This window comes from Aythya fuligula, chromosome 21 (genome assembly GCF_009819795.1).
Source record: "Aythya fuligula isolate bAytFul2 chromosome 21, bAytFul2.pri, whole genome shotgun sequence".
Classification (NCBI taxonomy): domain Eukaryota; kingdom Metazoa; phylum Chordata; class Aves; order Anseriformes; family Anatidae; genus Aythya; species Aythya fuligula.
In genome coordinates this window covers 7557854-7578097 of record NC_045579.1, presented here as the reverse complement: position 1 = coordinate 7578097, position 20244 = coordinate 7557854, and positions in this window count along the sequence as shown.

Sequence of the window (20244 nt, the reverse complement as noted above, 5' to 3'; positions counted from 1 at the left end):
ATAAAATAAAATAAATCCTATGGTATTAGAGTTCTCTTGGCTGGATTGTTTTATGCCTAGCAAAGATTTATGGCCTGCTGTTGTTAGAGCATCAGAAGGTCTGTACAGAGCTGAAGTACCCTGCAAGCCCTTTACCAGGGGTCTCCTTGCCCCCAGTGTCATAGGCATGTGAAAGTTTGCAACCCCCCCCGAATGAGATGCTGAAGGGGAAGGATGCTGTGGGAGAGCAAGAAGGTGCTCAGTGGCACTGATGAGGCAGAACAAAGGCAGGGAGGTGCTGCTGTGCATTCCAAAGCCACTCCAAGGAGGTCTCTCTTTTTTGATGTATCTGCTAAGCACATTGAACCAGTTTGCACACGCAGGCCCAGAACACAATTCTTCTCGTGGTAAATGAGCATGTCAGCCGTTTCACCCCCTTACTGGTGTTTAAAATTTTTGCAGCAATAATGGAGAATTTGAAAGGACATCAGAGGTGGATTTACGGGACTCCTGGGAAATCAACTGTTTCCTGTTTCAACAGCTTCTTCATCATAACTTGCTTTCTCAGTCACTGAATGATGTTCTATTAATCTTGGTGTGCAATGATTACTATTAAATGCAGAGCTGGATTGAGCCTCAATTTGTGAAATAACCTTTTCTGTGTCTTCTGTGAGTCCAGCATGGTAAACTTTGGGTAGAGGTCTCCTGACCAAGTGGATAATTGTGTTCCAATGCATCCCGTGAATAATGCAGATAAAAAAAGCTGGAGTGAATAATTCATTTTGCCTCCACTCATTTTGAATTAGTCTATTCATGTATGTATCCTTTCCAGTCTGCCTGTCTCTATGCGTGCATGTATTTACATAGCAATGTTGTAATTCTCAGGTACTTAAATATCAAAGCAATATAACTACTACTCTTTGCATATGTTCCTGACTATGCTGTGTGATTGCATATGTATAAGTCAGCACTGTATATTGTACCATAAAATTCAGGGCTTGGTTTTAAGATGAAACATGACACATCATTTCTGCTGCTGTGACGGCTATCTAAAATTAATATTAAAAAACTTTCAAACATGGGCAAATCATTTTGGCCTGGCTATAAATTACAGAATGCATATTTTGGGCTGCGTTCAGATGCAGTGCTGCATGTTGCCAAAGATCAGATCGCATGCTCACAAGTTTACCTTGCTTTTACCTTGCCAACAACTTCTGGATCCTAGGTCAAGCATAGCCTGCGAGCACGAGGAAGCACTTGCCTTTGGGGATGGCGTTCCTTGAGGGGTAAGGACAGCAATGAAATTGCGCATCACTGGCACCTGCCTGCAGCTCAGGAGCCTTCATCTGAAAAGCTGGTTTCCTGATTGAATCAGGTTTGTCAGAAAAGTCTCAAGAAGCATCTGAAATCTGCACAGACAGCTGAACGGCCCGTGGCTCTGGTCTGTGGCAGTGTATCAGCCGTGTCTGAGAGCTGTCACTGCCCCGTGGTGGATTCGTTGGCCCACTCGAAGCACAGCTCTGCAAGACGAGGTACTGGGGGTGTTCCCGAGGGCATGGGCTGTGTGTTCTCCTGCCTTGGGCAGCCAACAAGTTGTGAGCACGCAGCTCCTAATCGGGGCTGGCAGGGCAGGTGGTTTATCTGTGCCTGAGAGGTCCTGCTCTGCAGAGAGGCAGACGCTCGTTTTGCCTCCTTGTTGTGGGCTTTTCAGTTTCCAGTCCATTACAGGTGACACAGCCGATAAGGAGCCTGTCTGTCAGCCTCTGTCCCTGGAGGGGCGAATCTTCATCCCTTCCTGTACTCAAAGCAGAGCCGCTTGCTCACGCTTTTTCAGATCATGCTGGGCACCAGGTGAGGGCTGCTCTGCTGGAAGCCAGGTCACAGCATCCCAGCCCTGCCAGGCCCTGTCCCACACAGCCCACACAGCACCTCACGGGCCACAGCAGCTCCAGAGCAAACCTCCTCCCCAATGGGGATGGCAGTGCGTAAAATGAATGCACTGACATTTTCTGAGGGGGTCAGAAGAGGAAAGACTTGCAAAGCTGTTCTGTGAACAGCTCCAACCCCCTGCTCGGGATCTAGGTTTCGCTGGTAGTGAATAAGCGTGCTGTTCACTACTCCGAGCCTTACCTTTTTCCTTTGAGCTGACCTCAATTCTAACTCAGCTTATTACAGTTTTGTGTCTGATGTTTCAAAAATTATTTTCCTAGGGTTAATCCCTAACCCACAGCAATACCATTAGGAAAGTTATCTGGCAGACTGACTTGTTACCATTTAGAGCAAGCGGTCTTCTCAATTCATAGAAATCTGTATGTATTATTCACAGATTGGAGAAACTGGAGCAACATTTCTACAGCGCAATGCTCTAGTTTTGCCTGACAGACCTGTGCTAATTACTCTGTGTGGTTTTGACAGAGAGCCAAGAATGGGTTGTAGAAAAATGTGTATCACTAAAACTTAGGTCCCCAAAGTCAAAAGTAAAACAAACAGTGAGAGATCATTATCTGAAGCAGACCCTTACTAGCTGTGTACAGAAAAAAAGTCATTCCCATGTTTTGTTTTCCTTTTTTTTTTTTTTCCTCCTTTAGACCAAGTAGTCATGTCTGTATTTGGAAATATCTTGAGCTTGTACAGTTAGGGCAGACAGTACATTTATTCTGCTTTATCCCTTTTTCCTTCTCTTTGAAAGGCTATAGCTGGCTCTGGGGTGGACTCTTTGTGTGGCCTTCAGTGAGTCACTTAACCTTCCTGTGCATCAGTTTACTCATTTGTAAAAGGAGTATTATAATAATAGGCACCCCTCGGGGGCTCTTCCAGATTTAAATAATTAATGTTGGTAAAGCAGTTTCTGAGGCCCAGATTAAAGGTGCTAAATAAAGGCAATATATAAGTATTTTTTACTCCAGCTCCTTACAGAAAGACCAAAGCAATAGCCTGATAACTCTTGGATTTAAAGCTGGGAATTAATGCTACAGTGCTCAGAGTATATTTTGATTTCTGTGGTCCTGATTCAGCAGCGCTCTTAAGCCCATCCTTAATTTTGGAAAGGTCTGTTAATTTCCAGGGGCACAGATCCCAATCTGGAAAGCTTTGTTGAACCAGTTCCTGGTGACAGACGAGAAGGATCAGCTGTGTGCGTATGTGCATGCATGTGTCAGTGTGTTTATCCTTTCGCATTTCTGACCTCAGTAAGAACATCAGTGCAACAAGAATATAATCAGCAAGCCTCATAAAGGTTGCAAAATTCATCCGGGATGCAAATCAATAAATGTAACAGGAGAGAAACTACAAGCTGTGCATTTCCACGGAGGCGCAGATTTTGTGGGATGGATAGACGCTGCTGAGCATGACCTAATGCCGCAGGAAAAAAAAGCAACCACAGACCTCAGCATCTAAACAGTATGAATATTGAACCAGAGGTCCTTGAGTAATTGTCCTTTCTTCACTCTAGGGGTGAAAAGGGTACATTAGACATTCACTAGCAGCAAATGGCACCTGACATCTCTTTAAGTGAAAGTCAGCTTGGAATTTTTTTTAATGGCCAAGCATAAATCTTTTAAATTATAAATCAATAAATAGTTAATTCAATAATAGGAATCTTTTAAATATTTAATGAGTCATATGCAGAATGGCTCTATAACTGGATGTTGATGGAACTGTGTCAGAGGAATTTGAATCAAACTTTTCTAAACTCCCCATATTAAAATAGTTATCGATTCAAACATAAACTATGAGGACTGTTGCAAAAGTAAGGGGGGGTGGAGGGGCTTAGCATACATTTTCTCATCCAAGAAAATGTAGAACTAGCAGCTTATTTTTAATGATGTATTCTTGAGCTTTTCAGGTTGTATTAATGTTCCCAGAACAAAAATGAGTAAGAACCTATGCAGACGAGATTTTGTGTGTGTGCATATTCATTAAAATCTTGTTTTAGTGGCAGCTGTGCTCTTAAATAAAAGCTGTGGCAGTCTGCCTCTCATTAAGGGATTCTGCTAACCAGCAATGGCATCGGTATCCTGAACTACCTCCATCTGAAACCGCCCCAAAGTTTAATTTATTTACTAGAGTTTCAAGTGGAAGACAGTGGAGGTTGTACCCACAAACGCTAGAGCTCAGCTTGTTCCTGCACAATTTTCTCTGGGGAGATCTGTAGGCAGTGTTCACTCTCATTAACTCCGTGCTGCTCTAAGTCAACAACAGTGTTCCTAATTACCCTGAACTGGAGGAATCTCTTCTCAACCCACAGACCACATTCAGTGCACTGCTATTTCATAGCAGATACGGCATCTTCAACTGTTCTGGGGTCTGACCTTTACTTCCAAAACTGTAGCCTAGCTCTCATGGTTGCAGTAAGTCCTCTTATCCAGTATAACCAGAGCCAGAGTCGCTGCCTCCTCAGCTGGCCCAGTTGTTGGTCTGGCAGGCTGAACATCAGCGTTCCTTCAGCATTTATTTCAGCGTTGGTGCTGGGCACTCCTGGCAGCCTTGGTTTGAGTATCCCTGAGCAGTCGCTGCTGGTATCTCCAGTAACAAGGGTGGAAAGGATGGTGCTGAGAGCAGGGTGCGGACGTTGCTTCGGTGGGGGAAACGCAGGCAAACAGGCAAGAAAGGTGCAAAGAGGCTGGAGAAGGATTGGCCAAAAAGCTGAGGTTCTTTCAGAGTTGCTCCCTGACTGGTAGGTTTGCTTTGGGTAAGCTTACGTGCATTCAGTGCCACACATTTCAGAAACACGTCCTGGCATTTGAGGAACAAAAAAGGCTTTTATGCAAGGCTTGTTCACCATTTTAAAAGCTTCCGGCTTTTAAGCCACTCAGCAAAAATAAATGGTGTCTTTACATTCCTTTAGCAAAGATAGCAACAAAGGTGTTTGATGTTGACTCCTGAAACAAAGAAACACGGTATCAGAAACGCCTTCTCGTCACACCTTATCGTGCCCATTTTACAGATGGCTAAATATGTTTGTATTCTGAGGGGACAAAATTTGACCATACAGAATTCATCCCGCTGCCTCTGAGGGGCAACCAGCCCTGATGCGGGCCCTGCCGTTTGCTCTACACATGCCTCTGTAGTCAGATGGAGTTGGTTCAGTATTTGTAGCAGATCCGAGTTTCATTTGTATTCTGCACACCTCTTCTCTCCCCTCTCCGTGTATGTACATCCAGAAAAGCTGCCTGCATATCCTTGTTTGGTTTTTGTTGTTTTGTTTTGTTGTTGTTGTTTTCCCCCAGGATGACAGATACTGTAACAATGAGAGTAGATTAATATCTCCTTAATCAGCCAAATGAACGTGACACACAAGGGTGACAGTTCAATTTGGTGCTAACAGATTGTGCCTATCAGAGCCCTTCCATTCCAACGGATGTTTATTTCTGGCAGAGATCATATGGTTCTGGGAGGACCCCAGCTCACAGACACCCATTAAATACATCAAGTACCACATAGGTGTTACTCACCCGCCTGTCAGGACACTATCTGCTTGGGAAATTAAATGAGCTTTGACACACGCAATGGAGACACACTGTCACTTAGCCGGGCGAAGCGGCAGCATGTATTATTGACTACCCGCTGCTGCAGGTCCCTCTATTGCTCGCTATTATTTGTTTGCCTGTGGACCGTTTGCTGCTGAAACATGGATCAGACACCGAGTCTGTCTCCTGGGGAGATGCATAACGAAATGTAATGGGGAGGAAATGCAGACGGGGCAGTGGTTTAGGTAGAAGTGATACATTAAATCTTAGTCCCAGAACTGACGGTGCTTGGAGTTTGTTCGCAGGTGGGATTTCAGGAGGATCTGGTTTCTAATTCTGAAATTCAATCTGCAGACTCTAATTCAAATCTTTCTTTTCCTGCTTCCTGCGGCGTTTCAGATGAAGTAGCCCCAGATACTGTACAAAGGAGCTGCAAGTCCTTCCCAAGGGCTGTCCCTGCTCCTGCCCTCGTCTCGGCCACGGCCCCTTCTCTCTTGTGCAGGCTTGTAACACAACACCTAAGCCTAGGAGGGCACCGCCATCAAGGAATCGAAGTAAAGCTTGGAATTTGTCAGGCTGCACTGTGGTGTGACCGTCGTATCAGTGCTTGCAGCCCCAGCCCCAGCTGCCTGCCCAGCGCCGTGCTCACCGCCTGGCTGGGGCAGCGGGGTGGCACGCTGTGTGCCGAGGCCTGGCATTGCTGCTGCTGTGTGAATCTGTCCTCAGCACTTACAGGTCTGATCCTGCAGCCCACTGCTGCCCACGGGAATGTAATTGAATGGGAAAGTTTTCCTTCGCTGGATGAACCCCAGTTATTTATTTTCACAGTGACTCACACCGGCTATCTACCTGCTTTTGTTTAGACACCAGTACCCTTCCCATATACGTGAAATTGCTAAATTTTGTGGGGTCCCACCCAAAAATAAATCACATTTGTAGACCTCTGCACACCTCATCCACAGAGAGGAACTGCTCCAGAGCTTAGCGGCAGGCTCATTGCATTACCTTCTGGTTTTCTTATGGAACTTGGTTGCACAATCCCAGCAGTTTGCTTCAGAGAAGACAAGAGCCATGTTTATTTTTGAAAGATAAAATGCAAGTAAGTTTCAGCGAAAAGGGTTCCAAGACAAAATTAACAATAAATTACCCAAACAATGACATTAAAAGATATCCATGTGATTGTAATTATGAAGCCAAATCCTTCCAAAGGAGGGTTCTGTCATTTCCCATACTTGTTACAATTGCTGTCGTACAAATGTGTTTGGTATTTTTATCATTTTTTTCCTTCTTATTACAGGTTTTGTCATAAGAATAACTCATCAAGGTTTTATGACTAATAAATTCTCTAAATTACAGTCCAAGGATGCATTACTTTAATTTTTTTTCTCCGTATTCTGTATTTTAATTGCCTAGCTATTTCCCACTTGCCTTTTTTAATGACTCATTAGGCTTAAGGGGAAAGAATAGAATTTAGTCCACCTAAGACCTTGCATCAAGTTCTGGGCACCTCAGAAAGGAAGTGATATATGACAGGAGGATAAAAGTGACTTGTATGTCTCAGGAGAAGACTTTGGATTTTGAGTATGAAGGATCTTCAAAACTGACAAAAATACTTAAGAAAGCCCCAGGCCAGGAATTGATTATTAAAATTATTGGAACAATTATTCCTAATAAGAAATGCATTCAAGAGGCATTTGTAAAGTATAGATACAGGCATAAACTTTACGTGTAAGTAGGTCTACTGAGTTCATTGCAGAGTTCTGAAGACTAAAATTAGGTGAGCCTGTAAGCACGCTGTGAAGCCAGGACAAGCAGAACTAGAGGGGATGTTTTTGGTTACACGTCCTTTTGGGGATGGAGTGCAGACAAGGGCAGACAGCAGACACGCAGACAGTGCACCTCCTGGGCCTCTCTTCTGGAATAAAGGGGAAAAAAAGTATTTTGAGTTTGATGAACCCCTGCCCATTCCAGCACTGCCACATGCTATCAGAAACACACTCCAGGATAACCTACCATGGTACCTGTGTAAGCCAAGAAGGCCCCAAAATGCCTTTCCACATGCAACCGCAGGATCATTTTACCATCCTTCCCGTAAACACCCATGTCTCACACACAGGAACACAAGCCTGGCCTCGATTTTAAACATCAGAGAGATGTGAGCCCCAAGGAAAATATTAGCTGCCAATTCCAGCTGCACAAAGTCTTTTCTTCTAGGTGGTCCTGGAGACCTTGTCTCCTGGATGGACCACGGCTGCTGTGGTCCTCCTGCCTGGCTCGCGGGCCGTGCCCCGCTGACACTCATGCACACCCCAGCACGCGTGTGCCAAATAAATCGCAACAGCTTCTGCTGACGCGTGGGCAGGATGCTGACCCAGGAAACTCGCTCCTTTTTCTCTGTACCTTGTTGTTAAATTGGTCCCAGATTTTTATGGGCCATCGCTGGCATGGATTTCTCCTCTGACCATTTGGGTTTCAACATGAGGTCATTAACAATCCGCTCTGGGGCAGAGCAAAGCCTTTGGCCTCCCACTGTGTTCACCAGGTGGGCACCACGGTGCCACAGCAGCAAGAAGGGCCCAGGGGACGAGCCCCCCTCCCTCCCACCTCCTCCTCATCTTCTTCATTGCAAGGGCTCTGCCAAGCCTGAACCCAGGGCAGGGAATGCTTCCTGTTGTTGTTTGTCTTGCAGGTTTCGGAGGAGGGACACCCGACCTTGGCATTTTCCCAGTGGGACATTGCTGCCATGGGCTCTCCTGCTCGACCTTTTCCAGCACCGCACGAGGGTCCTGCAAGGAGCTTCAGTCTCCATTGCACTGTCCAGCCCAGAGAGGACTTCTCACCTTTGAAATTTACAGAAATGCTGGCTAACTGCCCCAGTTACAACCTGGACAGGCAGTTGCTTGGCAGAGCAGTGCCTGTATTTTCAGTCTCAAGCTAACTGGAGTGGGAGAGCGACTGCCAGGGAAGCGGTTCCTGTGCCTGTCAGCACTCTGCCCTTCTTCACTGCGCTGAGGTACTCTCTACCTTCTCTATTCTATTCTGTAAAAGTCACCTGTTAGCATGAACAATCACAGTCATCACTGTTCGAAACTTGCACATTGAGCCAGTCACAGGGAGCACACTGAAGGCACAAATGTGGGGCTGCTTCCACGCTCAGCAGCGAGGGGAGCTCAGACTGCAGAGCAGCAGGCCTCAGGTGGCAAGGCAACAAGCACCCAGAATGGAGAGAAAACACCTGAGTGTAACACTGGGTAATGAAATACAGTTGAGGAAGTGGGATAGCTGCTAATGGGCAGAGTTAAATCCCCGGTACCAACGGGCAGATGTTGTTTGCTGCATGGCTGTGGCAGGGATTTGGCTGAACTGTGCTGGGCCTCTGGTGAGCACACGAGGTTTGCCCATGGAGAAGCCATCTCGTGACATGTATGGGCCTGAACATGACAGAAGAGCTCAGCGTGACATGTATGGGCCTGAACATGACAGAAGAGCTCAGCTGCTGTGCTCTTGTCCCCCTTAGTTAGGAGCTGGTGGTTTAATTTTGCTTTAGGCAGACCTAAAGAGCAAGTTGAAAGCCCATTGACTGCACGCTAACAAAAGCAGGAAAATGCGGCTTTACGGGAGTGACTGCCACACAAATCTCTCTAGAGGGAGGCAGAGAGCTATTTCTACAGGAAGATTTGATAGTTTATGTGTGCAGCACAATCAGGAGCAACAGAAAAGCACTCTTTGTCAAGCGTGTTTCAGGTGGCAGCACAGGTTATGCTAGTGGCAAAGTCCTTAAATATTCACCTCCATCATCTGCTCAGCAGGATTTTTCTCTTGCAAAAGCTGCACAGCACTTTTCCTGCAATTGCAGCTCTCTGACCATAGCCCATCTTGTGCAGAACCAGGGGGTGCTTGCAGGGAACCAGCTCTGAACTGGGGGCTGCCTAATCAGTAGTGGAAGTCATAACAAAGTAGCCTGGTCCTCGCAGCTGTGCTTCCAGGATGGCAGCTAATTATTTCAGAACTGTGAGTGTTATTCAAATGCACTTCCCAGCATTTTTCCTCCTTCTGCTGACCGCGAGCAGCTTGCTGCGAATGTCTTAGTGTGCACGCTCAGAGGTGTCACTGGGTGCCTACTTGGGTTTCATTCACAAAACCACAGATTTTGAAAATTGCTTTGTGTATTCAATGTGGGATACAATCCTGTCTGAAGCTGATGAAAAAATGTTAGCTTCAGCCCAGGGTTTCAGAAAATCATCTTTTCCACTAAAACAGTTGTTTTTGTTTTCTTTTCTAAATCCTCAAATCCTAAACTCGCACAACAATCTAGTCACTAATTTGTTTTTACTTAGTATCCAGATTTTTGACAGCACAACATGGTTTTGTACCTTTTGAGGCCTGGCTTTTTGAAAATGAGACTCATAGAGGATGCAGCTCATTGCAACACGGCTGTTCCATATGCCCCATGCCCTGCAAACACAGCCTTGCTTGTGGGTACAGGAGCAGGTGTAATTGGGCTGGTGCTCTGAGCGAACAGAGCACAAGAAGTCCTGCGTGTGCAAATCTGAAATTCAGTTCACTGCCACGCACAAAAATCTGCCCCTTGCTAGCTGGGAACAGGCCGTACGCTGCAGGTCACATAAAGAAGTTTGTAGAAGCACTGCCCCAAAGAGGTCTGAATGCAGGCTCAATTAAAGGACTGAAACATCTGCATGTGTGTTTGCAGGCCGTGTTTTCTCCCTGATAACTGAAGTCATAATGTACATAAAGTGCTTAAAACCGATTTCGTCACAGTTAAAATTGAATATGACGGTTACTCTAGAAAATATGGCCTATTTCCTTTTACTAGTTAGCTTTTAAAGGTGTTTTACAATTCAAATGAGCCATGCAATTAAAGGTGACATTGCCAAAACTGGACAGACTAAAATTAGACATTCCTGCTGTGTGTTAGAGCTTGGCCCACATTTAGCTCACGCTGTCTTTGGGCTGTACCTGTCTGCTCCAATCTTATGAGTCAACAGGATACTGAAATGTTCCAGAATCCTGCTCTTTGTGTTTCTCTGTTCTTTCTGTCTTCTAGCATTATGCTGTCCTTCCTTCCCTTTATAGCATTTAATGCTCAAAACCACACTCAGGGGCACACACTCGTGCACATACATGCACTCAGAGCAATATTTTAGCATGTTTGCATAGAGAACTAGGAAGCACTTCATTATTACTACACTTACTGACTTGACCACTATAAACCCATAATTAGAAACAATCCCTGAGTTTACAATCCTAATAGCAGGCAGCGGGGTGGCAGGCTGTTATCTGTGCTTCTTAGCTAACAAACTGAGGACCAAAGGGGAGCTTCAGCCGTGCTAGGCTCAGGCCACAGTCACTTACAAATGCTTTGATCTGTGTAGATTCAATGGGATACCTTAGTTACAAGGTTGTATTGAAAAAGATGATTTTCCCACCTGTGGGTGGGAGCCTGGAGCAGCGCAGAGGGTTTCGGGGATTTTGAGGAACACACAGGAGGTCACTGGCAGCAGCAGTACCCAGAGCTCCTGACATCCTTCTAAAAATCCCTATGCGTTAATTAAATACATAATTATATGGTCCCTAAGTAATCAGTGACATGATTGCCATTAACATTTAACAATGCAAAGCGTTCTGCCATGGTTTGGGAACAATGTGTTAGTGTGGAGACTCCTGAAAATTCCTGTCATCAATAGCTCAAGGCAAATTAGAAAGTCAAAAGTGAGGGATATCTCCCTGACAATGCCTGTTGTTCTTTGAAAACAGGATGTGGCCAGAGAAAAATTCTCTTTCATTTTGGGTGCAGCTCAGCGCATTTAATAAGACCATCTTCAAGTCAGTGAAGTCTGTAAAGTCACGATTTAGCCACTCAGATTGGTTTCATATCAGTACAAGTGAACTGCCTGACATGATCATACTCCTTTTTATCAGGTAAGCGAGGAGAAATACTTATTTTCTTTGTGGGAGAGCAGGTTGGGTTTTAATCTTTATGGTTGTGTACTGTATGTGCACAAATAGGTGTAAATTTCAAAATCTGGCACAGAAATTATATTGAAATTCTGTGGGTGTGAATAGTGCTAGCAGCCTGAAGAACGTACTATACGTGTATTTTAACTCACCCAGTATAGCTCCCTGCCAAGACAAGATTATATTCTGCAATACATAAAAGTGTAGTGTTTGCATAGCACCTCTAAGGTACTAGGTGCTTTACAACGTGCTGTGGAACTCCCGTGTTATAAAATAGTGTATAAATATGCTAGGAACTAGCTCTATTGCCTATCTTTTTTCCTAAATGCCTTTCACCATGTATCATTGGAGCCCTAAAGCCTGTCCCATGGAACATGCCATCTGATTCCAGGAGCAATGAACTTCAAAAAAAAAAAACAACACCAAAAAACCACCACAGTCACTTTTTAATGGCACCGGTTACAAGATCCAGGTCTTTTCACACAGGGCCAGTCATTTGAATCCAGACCAGGTTGGTAGTTATGTCTGCTGAGTGACCTATATGAAAAGAGTTCTTGGTTTCAATCCAGTTCCTAATGGAAAGATGCCCAAGCTGCTGAAACGAGCATCCCAGCTGGCCGCGCCGCTAGCAGCGCGAGCACCGGGGCGAGCTGGGAAGGTGCCACGGAGCCAGAGCCCGCGCCTCGCCCCCACGGGTGGTCTCCTTGGGTCAGGGCTGAAACACACTGGTGATGGTGACACGGGGTAGCTTGCGTTACTCCGTCTGCTGTACAGATACACGGAAAACCTCTTTCTCCAACTGTGTTTCAGTGGCACTGTTCCGACTTGCTTTAGAGGTTATTAGGTTCTTGCTACAGAGTGAACACTTGAAAAACTTAAGGACCGCTCTCTGATGCCAGGTTCGGCTCCAACCGCACAGGGCTTTTCTGTACAAGTAATTTCTGGAGTGAATGAGATAATTGTGGGCTGCTACAGCAGTGCCACTATAACAGAAAGCAGAGTGCACATAACTTGGATTGAAGGTGATTTACCACTGGAGCCACCTCCTGAGCGACACAGTGGATTTCCATCTGTTGCAGCCTTTACATCAAAACTGATGTTCCAGAAGAGATGCCGCAACTCAGACAGTTGTTACGGGTTTGTTGGAGATATTTCTGCGTGATGCATGATGTTCTTTGGGTTGTGCTGTTCAAGAGGTCATCCTAAGCCGTCTTTTTGAGCTGGCCTTAAAATATATGAATGTGGTGACTGCTGCAGAAAGATTGACATGTGGCAATATTTGCCCCAGAGATTTTATTGTCAGCACTAAAATGCCTTTCTGTTAATTCTTTAATAGCTGTCGGCTTCATATCTGAACTCGGAGCTCTCTCAAAGTCTGGGGTCAGCACAAGCTCGCGCTCTCCAAGCCCCTCCAGCAGCCGTGGCAGCACGGACCCTGACACGACAAGCCAAGAGCTCCCGCAGCATCTCCCCCCACCTCTGCCATCGTGTCAGCAGGTACAAATACATTCCCTGGCAGAAAGACACATAAATCCCAACTGTCAAGAAACAAAGCACTTTTTAAACTTTAACGAGCAGACTAATGGAAATAAAATACAAAGAAAAAGAAAAAAGGAGACTAAAATGTTTTTTATTTCGGTATTCTGCAGGAAAAAGTGTGTACACTAAATAATAAATAAGCCACGCAGTGTTTTTACAGCTTCTTTCAGATGCGTGAATATTTAAAACATGCAAAAATGTGGAATAGGCATTTACTGAGGACAAAAGAAGAGAACTTATTTTATGTGCAGAGAGCAAGATGGGGAAAGCAGAGAGATGCATGTTTAATGGATTGGTGCTCGCAGAAGGGAGGTATTTCCAAGTGTGAACGTATTTGTAGACAAACCAAGCTGACAAGTTAGCTTGGGGAAGACATATTACAGCAGAATTGGCCTGGGAAACAGGATTTTGTTGTGAGGGTGCTCGTTAGTGCAAACAGTGCCTGCTGGGTGGTGGCAGCCTAGCAGCCAGGTTCTCCAGCTACTCTGGAAGTCGTCAGCCCTGGTTTCTGGTACCTGAGAGCTCCTTATATGTAGCCAGCAAAAGATGCACGACTTTGCATACCTTTGTTGTGACTGGAGCCAGAAGGGACTCATTGCTGTGCCCCTTGTGTTTTGTAGGAGGGAGAGGGAGCGCAGAGATACAGGTACAGCCGCCTCGCCTAACGCAGACCAGAGAGGAGGAATATTTCCTTCAGCTTTGGAACAGGTACCGTGAGAAGGGCAATTGCTGCTGAGGAAATAAAAGAATAGTTTCACAGTGGTAAGGAGAGAGACAGCCTGGAGAAGCATGGCACGTGAGGCTATCAAGGACTTTCTTCATGGCTAGCTGGGCCATGCCTTTGTGTTTGGAAGTCGCTGAAACCGAAGAAAGAAAGGCCTGTTGCCATGACTGGCAGGGTCTCATTATTCACTATTCCATGGCTTATGGTTTAATGCTTGTTTAACTGGATTTTTTTTTTCCCTGACTTTTGATTTCTTTTTGCCAACTTTATATTTTAATACATGTTTTTATGGAAATATTTATAGTGCACATGTTGCATATAAAACACCATCATAAAGCTTTTTTCCTTCAGCCCTGTTGAAATAAATGATGTTATTATTATAATAATTTCATAGGGTTATATCTGTTCAGTAATGAAAAAGACCTGTGGCTGCTTGAACCATCAACCCAGGCAGATTTTACAGCTTTCTGTAGCTGCAGTGACCTCATGGAGCTGCTGGAACTTTTAAATACCCCGTTCCCCAGCCGAGGGGGGCACGCAGGGCAGAAGGAGCAGCTAGGAGGAACGGGACACTTGCATGCTGCCCTGCAGAGGACTGAGCATTGATTTCATTGCCTACATTGCAGAGATTTCGGGTCCACCATCAGCTTAGCAGACTTGCAGGTGTGTTTCTGAACAAAAATAGGTCTGAATGAATGTGTGCAGGCAGGCACACGATGCACGTGTTGGTGCTTTTCTCTGCTGGGATGTAGGCTGGAAGGGGAGCAAGTATCAGACTAGAAAGATAAGGACTGAGTATGTGAGCATCTATTGGGATAGGCTTATGTACACGTGCGTGCATGCATTCTCACAAGCTTTAATGATAAATTTAAAAAAGGCGAGGCAAACAACTGTAAAGTACGGTGGATTTACAGCAGATTTTAAAAATTAATACTCAAACATGAAAATGCTTTATACAAGAAAGAAACCTTTTAATAACTTCTCCGTCCTAGGAAAAAAAGGATAATGAATAATTCAGCTACACACCAAGAAAACCGATTTGCTGAACAAGTGTAAAATAAATCTGAGGGAGAACTTGTCCAGATTCCCTAAATTAAGAACCTGGTTTGGGAATGATAAAAGTAAAGCTCGATATAGCATGAGAGTCTCTGTAATACTTAAACATGGAGAGAAAGACACTCGAACAGCACATTAATGCAGCAGCACCTGCGACTCCCTGTAACTTGTCCGTGGTGTTATCCTGAAGACTGCACTGTGAGATTGCCTTCTGTTTATGGGTACCACAGAAAGGTGAGCTTGAGGAAGAAGGCTGGCCTTCTCTTCTTTTGCCACAGATCACAGTTTGAAATATTTTGTGCCTATGCACAGCCTCCCTCAGCAAAGTCACGTGTAAGCTGGAGTCACATGAAAAGTAGAGGGATTAAATCATATGCTGGAGGAGATTTGCTAGCTAGAACTGGTTTGCCTGCAGAATAGGACCCAAATCTGATCTGTAAAGAAATAAATGCCTTAGTTATCCCGGAATAACCCCAAGACATAAGTCAGTTATGAGTCTTTAATACAGATTTCAACTTGCACTAGAGATTTTCAAAGAATTTCATAATCGATTGGTGGCATTTTAGAAGCAGCTGCATCTGCAAAAACACCTGCTGGCTCCTATTTGTTAGATCTCCGAGGGGAAGTAATGGTCAATGGCTAACAAAGCTGACCCCAAACTTCCAAGCAGGGAAGACAGAGAGAAGCCACTTGAGACAAAGACCTTGGAGACACCTTTGCCTGTAGCAAGGACTGCTGAAGGTTGGGCGCACTTCTGGAAATGGCACTGCTCTGGGTGCCTCTTGTGGAAGGCCCCTGCTCTATGCATGCCACCTTCTTTTCCGCTTCTGTGGCGGGACGGAGCATAGGTGGGGTGCGGAGGAATTCCTGGTAGAAAGGACTAGTGTTTCCTTACTTGTCAGCTTGCTTCAGACACAAATTCATTTGCTGCCCCTGAAGCAACCCGGTCAAGGCTGTGTGGTCTGCTTGGAGGCCTGATCCTGTTTCTGATCCATGGGAGGTGCTCTGCATAGACTGAGCCCTTTCTCTGCCATGCTATAAAAGAGTTGGGCCTTGCGTACTGCGCTTTGGAATGAGCCCCTTGGAGGAACAGGCTCCATAAAGTTTTTATAACCCATATTTTATAAGGTATAGTGAGTTGGACGAAAGGAGTTTTTTTTCACGTGTATATGTGCATATGAATCAGAGCTAATGCACAGGTAATTCAGCCTGGCAAAGTAGGCTGGACCACAGTCCCAGTTCCTGTCTAAGCTGACCTCTAGGATATGGATGAGAATAAAGTTGATGCAGAACAGTATGGCAATGGTTAAAGATGTGATAAAAACCCATCACCTTCATAGCAGAAGAAAGAGCTCTCGTGGTGCTAGTCCCCATGTCCTCGAGTGGTGCTGTATGAGGGTTTTGCCAGGGAAGGACCAACCTTCTCCACATGGCATTCTGTAGGTTTGAAGAATTGCTTGTAACAAATACTCAGAAAGTGACTGTGCATTATGTACCAGTTTTTTAAACTTTAATGTAATTATGATGAGTGTTGTAGGCATATTAAAGCATTCCCTCTGCCATTGAGTGAGAGTGTGAAAGAGACACCAACATGAGGGGTTGCTTCTCTTTTTTCTTTTTCTTTTTTTTTCCTAAGATTTTCTCCAGTGAAGCCCAGAGTTTTTGTATCTTGTTGCATCTCTGATTACAGAAGTTCCTGTATTGAATGCTGAGCACATGAAGCATTTATTTATGCATCTTTTTATCTCATGGGCTCCACAGGAGCAAATCTTTCCATTCCCAACCCATCCCTCTCATGGAAGAAACCCTTCTCACCTTCTGAAATGCTTTTAGAATTTGGGTTTTCAGCAGTCGTGTTCAACCTCAAAGGCTGGAAATGTCGGTGGTCTCCCCCATCCCTCTGCCACAAAGATGACCACAAGCTAGTGGGGATCACTGGTGTCCAGCTGCAGGAGGCACTGGCCCAATGCAACGCCCTTTGCTCTCTGATGAGCACAAAACCTGTAAAAAGCTGCTCCTGGCTCAGGGTGGACTTCTGCTGGGGGGGCATTTCAGAAGGGTGTCTGCAGTGGTCCAAGCTGCAAGACAGTGGAGAACTTGGTTGCAGTGTTTTGTAGTTAACAAAACAAAAATTAACGTTATTCTGCAACAGTAATTTAGACGTGGTCAAGGTTTTAGCAGTTGTAAGGAATATTACCTGCTATAAAGTCTGAACGGTGTTGAATTTACAAAAAGTGCCTGATGTAAAATCATACTGTCAGGAACAATTAGCCATGGTGCATAAAAAACCTCTTACAGAGATTACACTTCCCAGATTGTTTTACAGAGAAACTTTGTGTTAATGTTATGCTTTGAATGCCTTTTGCCGTGAAGCATTTAAGAAACAACAGTTTATAGTCTCAGATCTTTATGGTTTGGAAGAATGAACACTCCCCTCATGTTAGGCCAAATTGATGTTTTAAATTCAGGAGAAACCCCATCATGTTAGAAAAAGGAGAGAATGTCCTAAGAAGAAAGTGGTCAAATCATTCCAAGATGTTATGGGTTTAAGGGTTTTTTTTTTTTTGCGCTTTTTTTTTTTTTCCTACGGAAAAATTTTCATGATCCTGGGCATATGGTCAAAAAACACAGAAGTGAGATATTTTTAGACAAGCACATTTGGGATAAAGTTACCCGCCCTGGCGTGCGCATGGGGACAACCTGGGCTGCCCGCAGCGGCGTGGGCACCATGCAGGAGGTGTGCCCAGCTGGTGCAGAAGGTGAGGGTGTGAGCATCCCCTGCTCCTTGCTGCCTGGCTTCTCTCTGCTCAGAGAGGCCGTGTGTGCTCCGGGAGGGCTGCCTGCCGTGGGGATGTGCGCACCGACCTGGCACGGGGCTCGTGATGCTCAGCAAGGCAGAGCTGAGGCCAAGCAAACTACAAAGAGCAGGATGCCTCCTCCTGCATGTCCTGCTCCAAGCTGTGATGCTGCAGTGGGAAGGGGCTGAAGGACAGGGCTGCGGGCAGGTGAGGAAGCCCCCCTGGTCCCCTGGTACTGAGGGCACTGCCACAAAGCCTGGCTCTTTCCTCTGGCCATCAGTTTTGGGGTGCAGCCACAATTTATCCCCCCCAACGCCTGTGCATCGCTTGAGCCCACTCCTGCGGCTCAGGCTCAGTTGAGTGATGCGGGATCCAACTTTGTAAGTTCTGCCTGTAGTTTTTTTCCAGCCCTGTCAGCGCTGCAGAGCCAAGGCATCCCTGGCAGCTCGGGCTGGATTCTGTTTGGCCTCACGCATCATCACCAGGCTTGCCGGTTAATTCAGGCGGAGGGTGATGATGTGTGAGGCAGAAAAAGCACAGCCTGGCCTTCAGGTGCTGGGCACAGTCACCACAAAGGCAGGCAGGAAAACGCTGTTTCCATTTGTACACTTGAATTAGCGTGACCTGGGAATCCTGGAGGCTGCAGCAGTGCCTGGACCATGGCGAGGCTGACAGCACAGCCACTGAGGCATTCGGATGGCTGAAAAACCTCCGTGGCAGCAGACTTGTGTCACTGTGGGCTGTGTGAGCACCAGGCTGGCACTGCAAGCCCAGGTGAGATCCCTGAGCGATGTTTTCAGCTCAGTTACATGCAGGACACTCCAGCATCCCTGCAGCCGGCACCCCACACATCTGCTTCATGGCTGTGTGAGCCCACCCGTGTGCAGATGCCCCTGTGGGAGGCTGTTCTCTGGTTGTGTCCTCCTTAACAGGTTCCCTAGCTGCAATGGATGTACGACTATTTTTAGGAGTGGCCAGCAGCAGCCTGGCATTGGATCAATAGATGCATACCACGATGAACTCTGCGGGGCATTTTCAGTTCCCACTGCCCCATATTAGGAGACATGGGACCAAAATAACTGGAAAAGCCTATAGCCATGCAAAGAACACAACATAAAATGCAGACCAGGAAACGGGTTGAGGTATGATCGTCAATAATGCTTAAAACTCACAGTCCACACAGTTTCTGGCAGGAATGAAAAAGCAAACCACACAAGATCCTGGAATATGTGTGCAGGTATGCACTGAGTTTATTCTGGCGCGAGCTGAAGTATGGCCCTAATAAAAAAGTCCACATCTGACATTGTGTGCTGTTCTTTTGAACTGACACAGAGAAGGCTTATCGGGACGGTGACCAAGCTACATTAGGCCTTGGATTTGTAGATGACTAAGCCAGACGTTGGTCTGCACATGAATTTTGGAAGGCTGATGGCATCACATGCAGTCACAGCGCTGCAAGTATTCATGTGTACGTAACAAGACCAAGGTGAGGAACGTTGGGGAGTCGACCTTGGGAGTCCGCTCGTTTTTTGGCTTGTAGGCTCAGGTTTGCACCTCCCAGAAGGAAGGAAGACACATGCCCTGAAGCTGGGAGAGAACTCCTCCTTTCTGTAAACGTGGAGTGAGTCACGCTGCTCAGAAGGGCCAGGACTTGATCCAAAGCTGACTGAGCTCAACAGCAGTCTTTCCACTAAATTTAAGGAAAGCTGGAGCCCTTGGATGGATGCTGACCACTTGGGAAGAACTCAGTGCCCGGGCAGCAGTACTGTAGACACAGAAAACCAGCCCTAAGCTCCCTTGGAAATGCTAGTTTGCTCCTTTTTTTTTTTTTTTTTTTTTTTTTTTAATTAATTAATTCATGCATAGGACTGAAAAATCTCATCACAAAAGGCTTCACGAGCAGATGGTTGTACTGTGACCCCACACATACACCTCGCTTGTTCTTGTTTGTAAAAACACATGTAAAACAAGAAGTCAGATGTGAGTTAGGCACTCTGCCTCTTAGGTGAGATTCCTCCCAAGTCCAACAGGAGCACCAGGAGTGCTTCTTTCAACTTCAGATTATGTGATATATTAGTTTGGTCTCAGAAGACACAGTGCTTCCTTATTTATGTAGCTTTGATCTAAAAAGCTGTTTATTTATGTTTTATTGAACTATAAAACATCCAGTAAACATGCCTTATGTTTTTATTATGTTCTACATGGACTCTGTCATGAAAATGTCAGGGAAAAATAATGAAGATCTTTATTGTGTTGCTGCTGGTGTCTTCCTTTGGAAGTTCCTACGCTTTGTGTTTCTGTTCAGATGACTGTAAAATTCATAAGGCCTGCAGATGTCTTGCCTGCTGAGCATCTGGAGGGGAAGGAAGTTTTTCCTTATGGAGTCCCAATGGATGCACTACTGGGGGCATTATCAGAAAATAATCATTTGGCATTTCTCTTCGGATGCCACTTGATGGGATCTCTGTCAAAGCTGTCCGGAGGTATGAATTGTGGTGGTGGGAGCTGCTTTCTGTGCTCAGCTGCTTGTGACAAGTTGAGGACCTGCTCTGTGCTTGCACCATCCCACAGCAGGCAGAAACTACCAGGAAAACCTGACCAAGGCCCGGGGCACGGGCTCTCAGCCTTAATGGCACAGAATTCCTGCAGTGTCCTTGGGTAATGACTTCCAGGTTTTTAGAGAATCGGTAATATCCTCAATTAT